We start from the raw sequence: 14,466 nt of genomic DNA, 5'->3' as shown, positions 1-14,466 counted from the left end.
AAACACTTTATATTGTCATTCTAGAAATTGTAGGGCATTAGTTCTTTAGTTGTTGCTTTATTTTCGAAGACATTTGAATCTAGAACTAGTAATGCCTGGTATAGCTCACCGCAAAAGATTGTGTTGAGTCTTCCAAAATAAGCAGTGGGTTTTTGCATGATGTCACGCAAACGTAAGTTGATGTACCTTGAGAAAGAGTATCCAACTAAAGATATCTCATCTATGAGTAGGATTCGAAGGTAGCAGTAATGCTTACACATCTTGTCAAGTGTATCACTATTTAAAGGGATAAATTTAGACTTATTGAATGGTATGTGTAGTGCAGAATGTATGGTGACACCACCAAAATTATAGGCAACTTTTCCTGTATATGCAACTATCAATCCCTTAGGTTTGTCAGGGTCATAATTGATGTCATTACTATATAGATGTATGAGTGCATGATAAATAACTTTGGCTGTAAATGTTTTCCTAGTGCCAGCACCGCCTGCCAAGAAAAGTTGTATTGATGTGGCTCTATCTTTTTGTTTCCTCATTATGATGTCATTAACTATCATTTGTTGCTTGGTATTAAGTGTTCGACATAAGTTGAAGTAGTCAATGCTATTCATTACCTGAGGGTGTTTGGCTATTTCAAATCTGACATTTGATAATGTACATATATTTTTATATGAATTTGTTGGTATATCTTTTAATATGTCATAATCTTCATGTGTTATGTCAGTCTTCTCTTCTTCCTTTGACTTTTGTTTGGTAGACTCTCTGAAATGTAGTTCATTTTCTTCTTCTTCAATGTTTCCCCATTTGCTATTGATATTGTAGCAAAATTTTGCATGATTTCTTATAACTATTTGTTCATGGTGTGCATATGCTAGTTTCCAATGCTTGAATTTTTCAAATATTGTTTGAACATTTATTATAAATGAAACATATAGTAGGACTTGTTCTCTGTAGTAGTTTTTTGGGTCTATGTGGATGTTGTAATTCATAAAACGTATTATAGTAGGTTTTTTTTTTTCCTAGTAAGACATTTAATTATGTTATATTCTAAAACAAATTTAGCAAAGCATATGTGTTGTAGAGTTTCTGAACAGTTAGAATAGTTATGTAGTGCAAATTCTGCCATTATATTCTCAGATTCATCTGGCTCATCCCTCAATTATTTTATAGATTTAAGCACAAAATGTGGTCATCAATAGGCCTTGTATCGATGAATATACACTTTTAGAAACTTTGATTGAGTGGCATTGAGAGGACTAAATGTGCAGCTTGTTGTGTTAACATTTTTTGCAAGTCAAGTAAAGCATTTCCTAATTTTCTTATCATGTGAACTACATCTATATTATTTCTTTGGTGGTCATTTCAAATCCATTTGAATGCATTTTTCATTGATTTGTCTACTATTTCTATATATGAGTTGCAATACATAGCCATGACATATGCATTAAGTACAAACTATGCATTTGTGTTTGCTCTCCACAACGATGGCATTTTCTTTGAGAAGCTATTATTCCAAATTTGAGAAGGTTTTTGTTTGAGAAATAGAGTAGGCCTATCTAATGTAGACCTGATTGAGTTGATGTAGTCATACTCTGTTAATTGAAGTTCATTGAGAAACATATCATATGTGCATGAACTATCATAGTTTTCTTTCTACAGTCTTGAGAATATATTTGTTGCATATGTTGATATTGTATTAGATCTTTTTACTAGAGGTTCATGTATCATTGTTCATGGAAAGGGAGGGATGAGGAAGTTGCATTGGCATGTTCTTCTTCCTGACCTTCTACATTGTTTTGTATGATGATGTACCTACAATTTTGCTAGATATAGATCTAAGTGCTCTGTGCTACAACTTAAGTACTTATCAACAAAATTAACTATGTCCATATTGCTTTCTCTCCCATAGATTGGGGCATTATCTACCCAAGTTAAGAGATGGTCATGTTCATTACCTCTGTTTTGAAATTCTGTTACAAAGAAGAAATTAGAAACTCTACCAAAGAAGGAGACACACTCCTTATTAATTTTTGGATAGCTTTAATTCGATGTCGATAATAACATGCACATGTAACAGGGTCTTTGCAAATGAGGTTACTTCTATTGGTATTATTTTTAGAAGTTGTTTCGCTATTTTCTACTCCTAATTCATCTATTTTGTGCAAGGCATGTAGAGTTTTTGTTAAAGGTTCCCAATTCTATTCAGCACTTGTAAAATTAAGGAAAAAAGTTAGGGTCCTAATTGACATATCATAGCAAAAAAAAATTTCTTTAGTTGTTGGCAATATTTTGGAGATATTTGTATCCTTTTGAAATTAACATATCCAATGTTTGATTTCAACAACTTTTCTAAGTTTGGTTTGTTTTTAACGTCTCTTCCAATGAGTTTCCTACCTTTAAGTTGACCTTTTCTAATTCTGACCTACATTGTTGACAACACTTGATGTATCAATATCTTGATTTCTTTGAAGAAAAAAATTGTTGTATGGAGCGCAAAATTACGATGATAGTTTAGGAGTTCCCATTGTGCTAGTCTCCGATAACTTAAATTTTCTAAGATATGACTATGTTGGTAAACAGATTGTCCTTCTTCTTTTCCTCTTTTTATGTGCCCAAACTTATAATGAAGAACAACTTTACACAACAGTTGGGAAACCATTTCTAAGAATATCTAGTTTCCCTCTGAATTGAGGTACAACTCCCTATGTAAATGATATTCAATGAATTATGTTTTATCTCTAGTTCCTACTGAGGGGTATGTTCTTAACCAAAGAACAACAGAGGCAAAATCAAGCTAATCTTATCCAGGACTAACTCAGGTAGATTTAGATTCTAATCCTATCTAATTTCAAGAACTCACACATTCTATGACTTCCCAACATTGGTGATGCAAGAATGCTATTTCTTATGCAAATGCAATGACATGAGATGAAAAATGAAGATTGTACATTCAAACCTTTGCAATAGGATCAGTTGATAGTACTCTAATCTATCTCCCAATCACCATTTGACCAAGAATACAAGAAAGTGCTCAAAACTGATCATAACAATACTTCGATTGAAAGTAATCAGAAAAATGTTGCCCAAATACTCTGATTCATAACAAAACTCTTCCTTATTTTAAACACACAAACACAATACTTTGATCATATTTTCTTGCAAACTATAGCCAAATCTATTACAAAAACTGAACATTATTCTTAATACATGAATGATAATACGGAAATAAAACATGCTCTCTCCTCCACTCCAGGACTCTAACTATATGTAGAAAAGGGAAGCGCAAAGACAATAAAGAATTGACACCAAGTATGATTGTCTCTGCAACCTCTCTTTATGCCAACAATTTGTCGACCTCCTATATGCAATGAAATAAAATATCTAAACTAAAATGCCCTCTCTTCTACTCCAGCTCTCTGACTGTATGCAGCCAAGAAGAAGAACCCTTGGCTTAGGAAAAGATTTGCAATAAATAATCTCCTTCAGCCCCTGTTTGGTTTCCCTTTGATGACTTTTTAGTTCTCGCATGATGACCTTTGGTTTCATGATTGCTTCTTTCTAATTCCCCTTTTCCTATTTGTCTTTTCAGATTCTCCATTTATCTTGATCGATCATGTGTTCTCAGCTATTGAAATTGGAACCTTTCAAATTCTAAAAGAAATATCATTTAAATGAGATTTCTTTTAAAACATAATAATGGTTTTTCCTTCTCTTAAACCCACAATAGTACTAATATTCGTGTCTATGGGTACAGTATGAAGGTTAAATAACCGACTAGCCTGGCACATTAAAACGTATCTGTCTTAGATCAATGTCTATTCTATGAAGATTGTCATCAGCACTAAGACATAGGTTGAATGATTAAATCTGTCCCATCGATGATCTTCAATTTAATTTGTTACTCCATGATATAATGTCCAGGCATTGATGTTTTTAATTTCTGTTCATTCATTAGATAATTTATATGGCCGACATTGATTTCGCTAACTCTAACATATATATATATATATATATATATATATATATATATATATATATATATATATATATATATATATATATATATATATATATATATATATATATATATGCAGTCACCACTGTATGTTCTAAATTAATGTTTTCATGTTAACTACTTTGGGATAACTTAATATTGTATGCTATCACCCAACTGTAAGAATATCTCACAATGGAGTCTCTTGCTCGATCCTTATGCAACATGCTTCTCAGGTCTAATTGTTTTATTATAATAACTTCATCCAAGAGAATGCTATGCTTAAAATTCCTTGACTAAGGCACTTGGATGCCTTGTTTGGATGCTTGTCATGGCCGGTAACCAATACAGTGGACATTCATATATCTGCATTAAGTGACAACAACTCTAGAACTTATTCATTTTTTACTGGCCTAGCTTCGAATCCACCATCTGGTCATTTTTGCAATGAAATGTTGTCCATGGTTCATCATCTACTTAGGGAATAGATGTCACATTTCTGAGAGGTGTGGGATCTTCAATTCTCAAGAAGTTGAAAAGCTTAGTTATCGGATCAATTTTAGGATTACTAGTAATAGAACTCTTCACATCTCCAATAACAGATGCATCACCAGTTGCAAACTGTATGATTTTTACTTTGCTCATCGCTAGCTCAAGAACACCTACTTCGAGATTATTTCTCATTTGCCCTTTTATGAGATCGAGTCCCATGTTTGAAAGATGTTATTTGTCAAACTTTTTTTGAGCACTACGATGGTAGGCATGAAGTTTTGCAACAAGCTCTATAACATCTTTTGCAATGTTGACTGCAAGAACCTTTGGTCTGATTAAAAAAATATTCTGCAAACTCTGCGATAGCAAGTTATTTTCAAGAACCCAAGGTAGTTGTCAAAATCTCCAAGTATATAGATAAAGCTACTTGAACAGCATCACCACCAGCAATGTGTTCTTCTACAAACTCATCTACAAAGCCAAGGAATGATAGATATATCTACTTCTCTTTCACAAATCCTATCAAGCTACCTTGGATCAGTAACAAGAACCTGCACTCCCATCTGCATTTTTGTCTTCTGAAGATTGAAATCCAAACATGCAATTCTTGCTGGGGCCACTCTTGTAGGCATTCCTTGAGTTGCCCGACTAGTTTTCAGGGCATAACCGTTTAATAGATAACTATATTTTGATCCCTGTCCATGTGCCTTCAAAATATTGATGCCCTTTATCAGATACTTCATTTCACCTTTGCTTCCAGGAGTTTTTATTGCTTGGACAGCTTCAACAACCATTTTTGAAAATAGGTCATTGTCAGTAGCTACAATTTTTGAAGACATGCTAGTCTTTGCACAGTTGATAAGAAAATCATTGCCAAACTTCTCATCCTTGACAACCAATTTATCATCAATGTATTTGCAGGCTTCCCTCATTGCGAGTCTATATCCACTGATGATAGAAGTTGGGTGGATTTTATTCTGAACTAGGTCATTTGCCATCTATGGGAAAATTGACCTAGACAACCAAATTTGGAATTTTGATATAGGGGTACTAAAAGTGTGCTTATAGACTACTACATGGTTCTCCAAAAAATAATGTAGGAAAATCCATTTCCTCAACATGTTTATCTTTGAATATTCCTATTCGATAAGATTCTTGAGTAGGTGCTATTTCAATAATTTTGTCGTCCATGTTTCTTATGCTTCTTGAATATGTAAATCCATGTATTAGTGTCTCTGGTGGGTTGACATTGTCACTATCACTTTCTGAATTAGAATTAGATGACATAGATTCGCTTAATGTTTCATCTTCTTGCTCTTCCTCTAGTAATTGCAGCCATGCATCATTTATCTCAACATTTTGTGATCTATACAATGTTATATGTGACAATTCATTAAGAACTTGCATAATAATGTTGGGTCTTACCATTCCTTTTTGAAACACACTCTTATATTCGATTCTTTTCTTAAGGGAAACTACAACTGTTGATGTGGTATTCAATGATAGGAGCAAAGCCTTCTGCACAATGTTCAAATTGACAAGCACATTTATGATAGATTCGGTTAGGCCCATTTGTGATCTTCTATGTCCTAGTTCCCATATTTGTGCAAAAGCAATGGTCAAGGACAAAAGTTTTTCCTCTAATTGACTTAGAAATTTCACATGTTGCAAATGAGTATTTCTTCCAATGTTTTATGGTGTTGAAAAATTTGGAAGCGTTGACTGTTTTAGAGCTTTATCACATGTTTTGCATATGTTTGCATCGTCATTTGGGTAATTATGTTGGGTCAAAATTTTGTACATATATTTTTCCTTTACTCTCACATGTTTGATATCTCCCTTGAAATGTATAGTGTCACAAACTAGACAGGTATATTTCGGAGTATCTTCTATTTGGAGTTCATATCTTTCTATTGCCATCTTTTTTTATCTTCTTTGCTTTCTTTTTAAACTGTTATTTGTTGGTGATATAGGTAGAGCATTAATATTGCATTGGTTTTTATTACTATTTAAACTAGCTTTATTGCATTCTAGACTAATTCTTCTATTGCTTATCATTTTAGATCAGATGAATTTTTTTGTGTTTCTGAGAGATTGTGGAATGATTTCCTTCGTAGTATGTATATTCTATTGTTCTTTGTGGTTTTCATTACCTCTTTGCATTTCTTCTTCTCTAATATAATGATTTTTCAAGGTGTCCATATTTTTAGTAGGCATTTCTCTAAAGTTATGTAAATTTATTTTATAGTTTATGCATTGGACTACTTCTAATTGTACTAGAGGTCCAAAATGTCCATTATGAGGATTTGTGTCATGAAATAGTATACAATATGGTTTTGTGTTCAATGTTCGATTGAAGTCTAGGTATTGCTTTCCTGTTTGTAATGAGAAGATACAGATACAAATATTTAACCACTTTGAAAGCCAATGCCTCCCCATAAACAAGTTTCGTTACTATTATTTTATTCTTTTGCAGACAGATGCATTCTTCACAAGTGAGTATTCTTGTCAGTTACATCGTGGAGGTCTTTGATGAGAAGAGGATGCAACTCATGACTATATGCATGTATTGCTTATGGATCTTCTTTTTCAAGGCACATTGAGAAATAGTCTACTGTACCATTTCGTGGGTCTCTAGAAGTTTTTGTAAAGTGAAGTAAATATTCAAAATAGTCAAATAAGCAATCGCCAACACTGTATTTGAATTCTTCTACTCTACATAGTCCTTGCTTTGCAAACTCTATATCAATGTTGCATGGTTCATATCAATTAGTCATCTTCATGATGTGAACATTGCTTTATTACAAGTTGTCAATTTATAAATATTCTTTGGTAATGTGTAGTTGTAGTTAATGCATCTGATAAGGAGTATTTTTTAAGAAATGATAATTATACTCGTACTAAGTGGAATAAATGCATTTTCACAAAAGTAGATAGCTTCTTTGGATATTTGTGACAGCTTTGTTAATTTTTAGCTATCATGTCTTAGCCTATGCATGAAGCATACATACTTTGTTAGTTTTCTTCAATTGCACTTTGCAACTTTGTGACGAATACTTATGTTTAAAATCTTCTTTAAACATGTAAAGTAGTCTATGGAGACACTTATATTTTAACAAACATTGGAAACATGAGGGCCGAAATAGTTTTTACTAATTGAAAAAACATAAGAATTTATGTTTGCCACATTTGAATATGTATTACTCATAGTCTATCACACTATATTTCTATTAAAACTTTCTCAAACCAATGTTGTACATAGTCAAACAAATGAATTTTTTTTTACATTGTATCATAAATTCTAGAGTTTTTCTATTGTGTAACATATGTGTATATGTCTGCAAGCATTTTAATACTAGTATAGAAACTCAATATTGAGAGTTCAATATAATGTTGCAAGATTACTTCCTATGTGTGCAAACATTTTAATAGTTCTATTGAAACTCATTATAGAGAGATAAATAGAATGCTTCAAGATTATGGCCTATGTGCAAGAACTTTTGCATGCTCCCAAACATTTCATATTGGTTGGATAGATCCAGGTATATCTTTGACGAGTGTGCTTTGTATATTATTTATCACATTTTCAATTTCAGATAACTTGCACTTTACAATAGCAATATCCATAATTATCTTGTCAGTAATTTCTTATCAACAGTATTTGTTGGAAGAGTAGATGCATATGTTTTGCACACTACATTTGGTTCTGTCGCATTAACAAAATTATTTCTATACACCTTTGTTTGATTCATATTGCACAAACTTACATCATAGGTGCTTGGATCTAATTCTATGGGTAGATTTTCTTGGGTTCCATGGAAGGATTGGTTCTTTGTTGTACTTGTTGATGCTATCATACCCTAAAATATGGAGAAAATACAATCAAATATCCTTCATATTCAAATGTCTTTTCCCACATTCTATTTCTGCAGATTATTCAAATTACTTAAGTAGAGTATATTAAGTTCCCCATTGACTATGATTAGAAAACAAAGAAAAAATGGGAAAAGGAAATACCACTCTCTGCTTGTAGTCCTTTATAGTGAAAGTCTTCATATTTTAAAATTCCCATAGCAGTTTGCAACAAATTCAAATCTCCAACATTGCAATTGTATGTTAAGGTTGGTTTCTTTTGAAATGTTGAATGTGCATTGCAAGTATTGTCTAACTTGTACACATTGTCTGTAGTATCATTTCCAACAAAATATTGGGTAACTATGTTTTCTAGTAACCCTGATGATGACATTGTATACGATGGGACATAACTAGTTCCATATTGGTTGGGGAAAATTGTTGATGATTGGCAATCTTTACTGTATTGGACTACAGAGAAATTCAATTTTGTAGGTGTCATTACATAGTGTGCATCAAGTAGTACTCTTCTATCAGATGGGAAATCATCTAGTCATGGTGTTAGTGATAGTATGCCATCAGGTATAATTGTCAATGTTTCATAATGAGGCTTTATGTTTTCCTCTTCATGCATTGGGGTATGGCCGAGAAAATTTTCCATCACAAATGGCTTCATACTGACTACTACATCATTGTTCTCTCTCACAGATTTTCTATAGCAATTTGCACATATTTTTATGTCTCTCATGGAGAGTGTTGCTTTATTGTATGCATTTGCAGCTTCCTCTAGCATTTCAAATGTTCCAAGCCATTGGCGACGCTTAGTTTATGGATCCCTTATCTCTGCAGCATAGTTTCCCTAGGATGTTTCCTGACACCCTTGTATTTCCTATGTTTCAGACATTTTTTGGATCTGGCAGACAAGATTTTATTTTCTTTAAACCTGGATGTGTCTTCATTCTCCAAATCAATAATTGATTTTCCTTTGAAACAAGCCATGGTTATTTTTAGGTTCTGTAAAGACAGTGAACAATTTAGACAAAGCAGACCATTTGAATAGAGGAAACAAACAAAGATATTATAGTAAAATCTTTCTACAATAATGCTATGTAGAAGAATGCAAAACATTTAGCATGGTTTCATTATTTTGAATATAGTAGCGTAGATTTTATTATAAGTATTGAAATCTATAAATTTCACCGACAATGTCCAAAGCAAATGCATTGGACAACAAATTAGACTAATTGAATTACATGATAATGCAACTAATTAAAATAATGTCTCTCCTTGAGAGTTTCAAAATACAACTATTGTAGCATTTCATTAGTTATTACCATTATTTTTAGCTAGCTATAGCTTATAGGAAGATGCAATGCAAAAACATTGAGTCTGCAAATGTGTATCTCTTTCTATCTTATCTTCTTTAAGCTTCCACACACTACATATATTTCTCAATTATGTACAAAGTCAGATAAAAAACTATTACGTTGGGCACTAATAGGAAAATGAACAAAGGTGTTTCCTTGATAGTGAAGAATAGCATCAAAAGAATGCATATGTTAAGCAACATGAACAATTCAGGTAGAGGCATGGTGCTATCAGAAATCACCACAACAATTTTCTATGGGGGAATTCTTTGTATATGCAACCTTGAACTTTATATACCACGATTATGTCTTCAAAGTGTTTCCACCCTACCATAATGAATAGTTAAACCTTATGTTACAACATGCCTATTGGTATCTGTCTAGTGGACAATATGATTATAAATAATTCAACACTTATCTTCTAATAGTATGATAATTAGTGATTTGAATCATTTGGTAATATGCTTGTATGATTCAGGAGCAATGCCACATCAAATATGTTGAACGAGACCATTCTACACATATGCATTGCTTGTTCAAGCTTCAAAGCAACCACTATAAAGGATATGTAACTTGCATATACTTCTCTCACTTGAAGATCGACAACAATTATGCCAAAGAAGAACATTTTTCATATTTGTTTTACTTGTTATGGAAGGTGGTTGACCTAGTTCCTTGTCTACTTATTAATTTGTCTTATGTACTCTTCTAACTCTTTTCAATAGAGCTTGGTCGAGCTTCAAGTATCTTACCAAAAACATTTGCGCAACAAATTCTGCACATTTCTTTTTGCAATTTTTTTCCTAATAGACCATGCAATAATAACTAAATATTTTCGCATTTTATGACAACAAACATGGTTGTCCATTGTTCAAGCAATGCTTCTAAGCAATGTGAAATTGGAGTAGACAGTTGATGGTATTCATAAAAAAATGTGAAACAACTCATCAACCTAAAACTCCTTCATTGTTCAAGCAATGCTTCTATGGAATGTTAAAATTGGAGAGAACAAATGATGCTACAATTGAAAATTAATTTAGGAATTCAATAAGCATAAATAACAATATGTTTCAAAAGTAGGGAAGGATGAATTTTTCTCACGTATGAATACAATAACTAATGAAATGTATTTGCAAACAATAACATATGCTAATAATGATGTGATTTACAAAGTGTAATCAACATCATCATTCTAAAATATTGTTGCAACTAAAGAGTCGAATAAGAATCCAACAAGCATAAAAAACAACAGGTTTTCGAAGTGGGAAAGGGTATAATTTGTGTACATATGAATACAACAACTAATCGTAGGTAGATTTTTGCAAACAATACCATATGCTAATAATATTGTGGTTTTAAAACTACAATAAATGTCGTCATTGTACAATATTGTATTGTCATGTTTATTAGATTGAAAACATATTCTTGAAGACCAAAAAAATATTCAAAAAAACTTAATTCTATAGGCAATAGAAGAAAATATATAAATGAGATTGTTCTTATTAAAAGCTCACATGGAAACATACCAGATTCTTCAAATTTCTATCTTCAAATGTTTTTTGAACTTCAAGTTCTCTAATCAGTGTTGATGACTCTGAGAAATTTGGTGTGCAATAAGATTATTAATTAGACATGAATTATGTAGTTTACAAATACGTTTCATTCAAAGATCTTCTTCCAGTTACAAAATCTACTAAAAAATATTGCAATATGGAAAATGAAATGATATATTAGTAACAAACTACACAATATTTATCGGACAACAAACATGTCAACTAAATTTATCTCATTCACATGTTCATAATTTAAAATGGATTGCCTTTACTATTCTCAATGAAATAATATATCCCTATAAGATGAATATATTAAATTTGATGATCATTGATTTTTATGTGAAAATGAAATAATTAGACATCACTACAAATAAAATTATAGAACAACAGTCTACTATATGTGGCAAAGTTTTCACAGAATTGGTAGAATTGATTCTTCTAACAAGTTTATAGGCATATACAAATTATTGTCTTTCAATTTCTTATGCTATGGACTTTATACATAGAATAATGACAAGGTCATCCTTGATAACCATTTATGGAAAATTGATTTGAATTTTGGTAAACTAAGAAGAACTCACTGATGCCAATGAGCAGCCAGTCTGTGCATAAGATGTAATTAGAGGAGGAGACATATGCATTTGGAGGAATATCAGTGCATTGCATACATCTGATATTCTCAAAGCAATTTGTTGGGAAAAATCGAAACGGTGAGCATTCAAAGCATGATCTAAAACCGCTTTATATTGACTGTTGATCACAAATTGTAAGGAATTATACACACAAGTTGTCACAACACATGAACTTAAAGATTTTAGGGAAAACAAGCCACCTATAAGGTCATTTCTCATCTGTATAACATATGTGTCAATGTATGGATCATTGTCTTCTTGAGGCTTGAAGTAATGCTTAACATATGCATTTGCCAATTGCTTTACAATTTGTCTATCTTCTAAGAGGTCCATGCAATTGGTCAGGAATTTAGAAACAATATTTGCATAATGTGTTGATCCAAATTTATTCTGTAAGAATTTTTCACTGAGAACTATGCGCAAAGATTTCATGACATTTGGGCATTCAATAACAAACACATCATCCAAATGTGTTGATTCAATTGCACTAGCAATTGACAAATCCCAGCGAGGGCCTGGGCATGGAATAAAAATTCGGTCACACATTCTGAAAGGTCCAAAGCTGCCAGAAATGTCTACAAAATTAGATAAGAAAGTAGTTATGGATGAAAATTACCATATTTCTAGACATATGGAATAATCTATACTTATTTTACCCAATACCAATCCCAGTCGTAGTTTAATTTTGCTTCCCTATCTATTCGACCTTGTTACAATAGAATTCCACACAAAATTTGAGATTTACTTTTACAGAGAGAATTGATACATCTATCTTTATAGGGGTTCATGTCTCTTTATTTGAATGTTGTAACTATTATTCAAAATGAAATTGGCTTAAAGTGGAGGGCAGGGTTACAATAACAGTCAAACTTTGTTAGGTTAACTTTGGCCATGACTATCTGTCGACTATAATAAGTCAGAGATACATTTTTGCATTAAGCTTTAGAACAAAAGCTTCATGGACATGCAGAATTTCAAAAAAAGGTTGACTTCTTGCTGTCTAGGTTTTTGTAAAAAATTAGGAGGTCCCCTTAAATTTTCAAAAAGGTTTTCCTAAAAAACAACGCATTCTAATCTAAACCTACTCCAAATAGAAAAAAATAAAACAAAAAATTACATGAGTTTTCAAAGAAGAGGAATGATACTACATGACCTATAGAAACAAAATGGTGACTATCTCATCGATTATGCCTAGAGTAACAAGAATATATTCAACTTTAATTCAATAGAAATGGGCTTCATAGGTTAAAATATAAAAATAGTGAAAGATGAAATAGCTACACAAGGAAAACCAAGGATATGTCATGTCTAGGGTAGAGTTTCTTAGCAACCAATTAGAACAAAAGCAACACATGCATTACAAAGAGTAATAGACCCTGAAATTAAATCTTTTGAAAGAACAACAACATGTTCCAAAATATGTCTTCAAGACTTAAAAAATAGGTGGCATATAATTCAGACCATGTAAGCAGACTTTTGCATAAATTTAAACAGAAAAAATATATTTATATCAGATAATTTATTTATATCAAATATGTTAAAAAATAATGTTACTTGTGGAACGATTCACACATAATTTAAATGTTGTGATAAAATCTATTCCATATTATACTAAATTCACATATAATTTAATTCAATAACATTGCTATGAAAAGAATTATTATTTAACAATTCTAAGAAGAATACTATTAGCAGACATTTGGACAGCTTTTTCTGCCCTCACTAAAACTCATAGGTTTACAATAGCAAACTCCAAATTCAAAAATGGTTTAGTTGGAATAAATGAGGAGATTCAACAATATAATCAAAGCCATTTGTGTCTACAAATGTGAAATACAAAACATGGCAAAGCCCAAAAATTCACTAAAGCAAAACCAAAATGCTTAGACTATCCAAAAATGGTATACTTAGGGTCAAGGGGTGAACCAAAAGTCGAGGACTCATGAATTTTAAAAGTAATTGAATAACAAAATCAAGCCTCAAAAATCAAACCAAACACTTAAGAGTATTAGACAAAATGGAAGTAGCATAACAAGAACAATCTGGGTCTAAAATACTCAAATAGAAATGAAATGATCAAATAGGGTCTAGATGAGGCTTATAAAAGCACCAAAAGTTTAAAAGAGAAGAAATCATTGCAATTAGATGAAATCATTTCAGTGTTACATAATTGCCATATCTTAAATCCTGACAGGACACAACAATGCAATCAAAGTATTGTGGGTCAAAAGAAAAAACATTGAAAAAATAGTGGCCAAAGGGAAGAAAAGAATTAAATGAGAATAATATTAATTACTAGTCCTGACTGTATTATTAATATTACCAGCTACATTTATCTGTAAAAGTGATCATTGCTAGCTTCACGTTAATGAAAACAACACATGCCTTAGTTTTTAGCATATATAAAGTGTCTACTACATATCATTGGTTACATTTATTTAGTGGTGATATTTGTAGTTTACTATTTATGGTAATAACTACTAGGAATGATATTGTCTTGTGTTTCAAAAAAAATGGGTAGCTAGTTTCATTTATTATATGATGTTATTTGGTATTCTCAACTCGATTCATGTTCT

General features: G+C 31.8%; 1 pseudogene; it reads right to left on the bottom strand.

Annotated features, from left to right (window-relative positions):
* Nucleotides 1-4,953: 4,953 nt before the first annotated feature.
* On the bottom strand, nucleotides 4,954-5,484 carry LOC149532263 (T-complex protein 1 subunit alpha pseudogene; annotated as a pseudogene).
* Nucleotides 5,485-14,466: the final 8,982 nt, after the last annotated feature.

The sequence above is a fragment of the Cupressus sempervirens genome, chromosome 10 (genome assembly GCF_028749045.1).
Source record: "Cupressus sempervirens isolate cs-2001-9-10 chromosome 10, ASM2874904v1, whole genome shotgun sequence".
NCBI lineage: Eukaryota > Viridiplantae > Streptophyta > Pinopsida > Cupressales > Cupressaceae > Cupressus > Cupressus sempervirens.
Note: the sequence above shows the minus strand (reverse complement) of the source record. Positions and strands in the feature narration are given on the sequence as shown.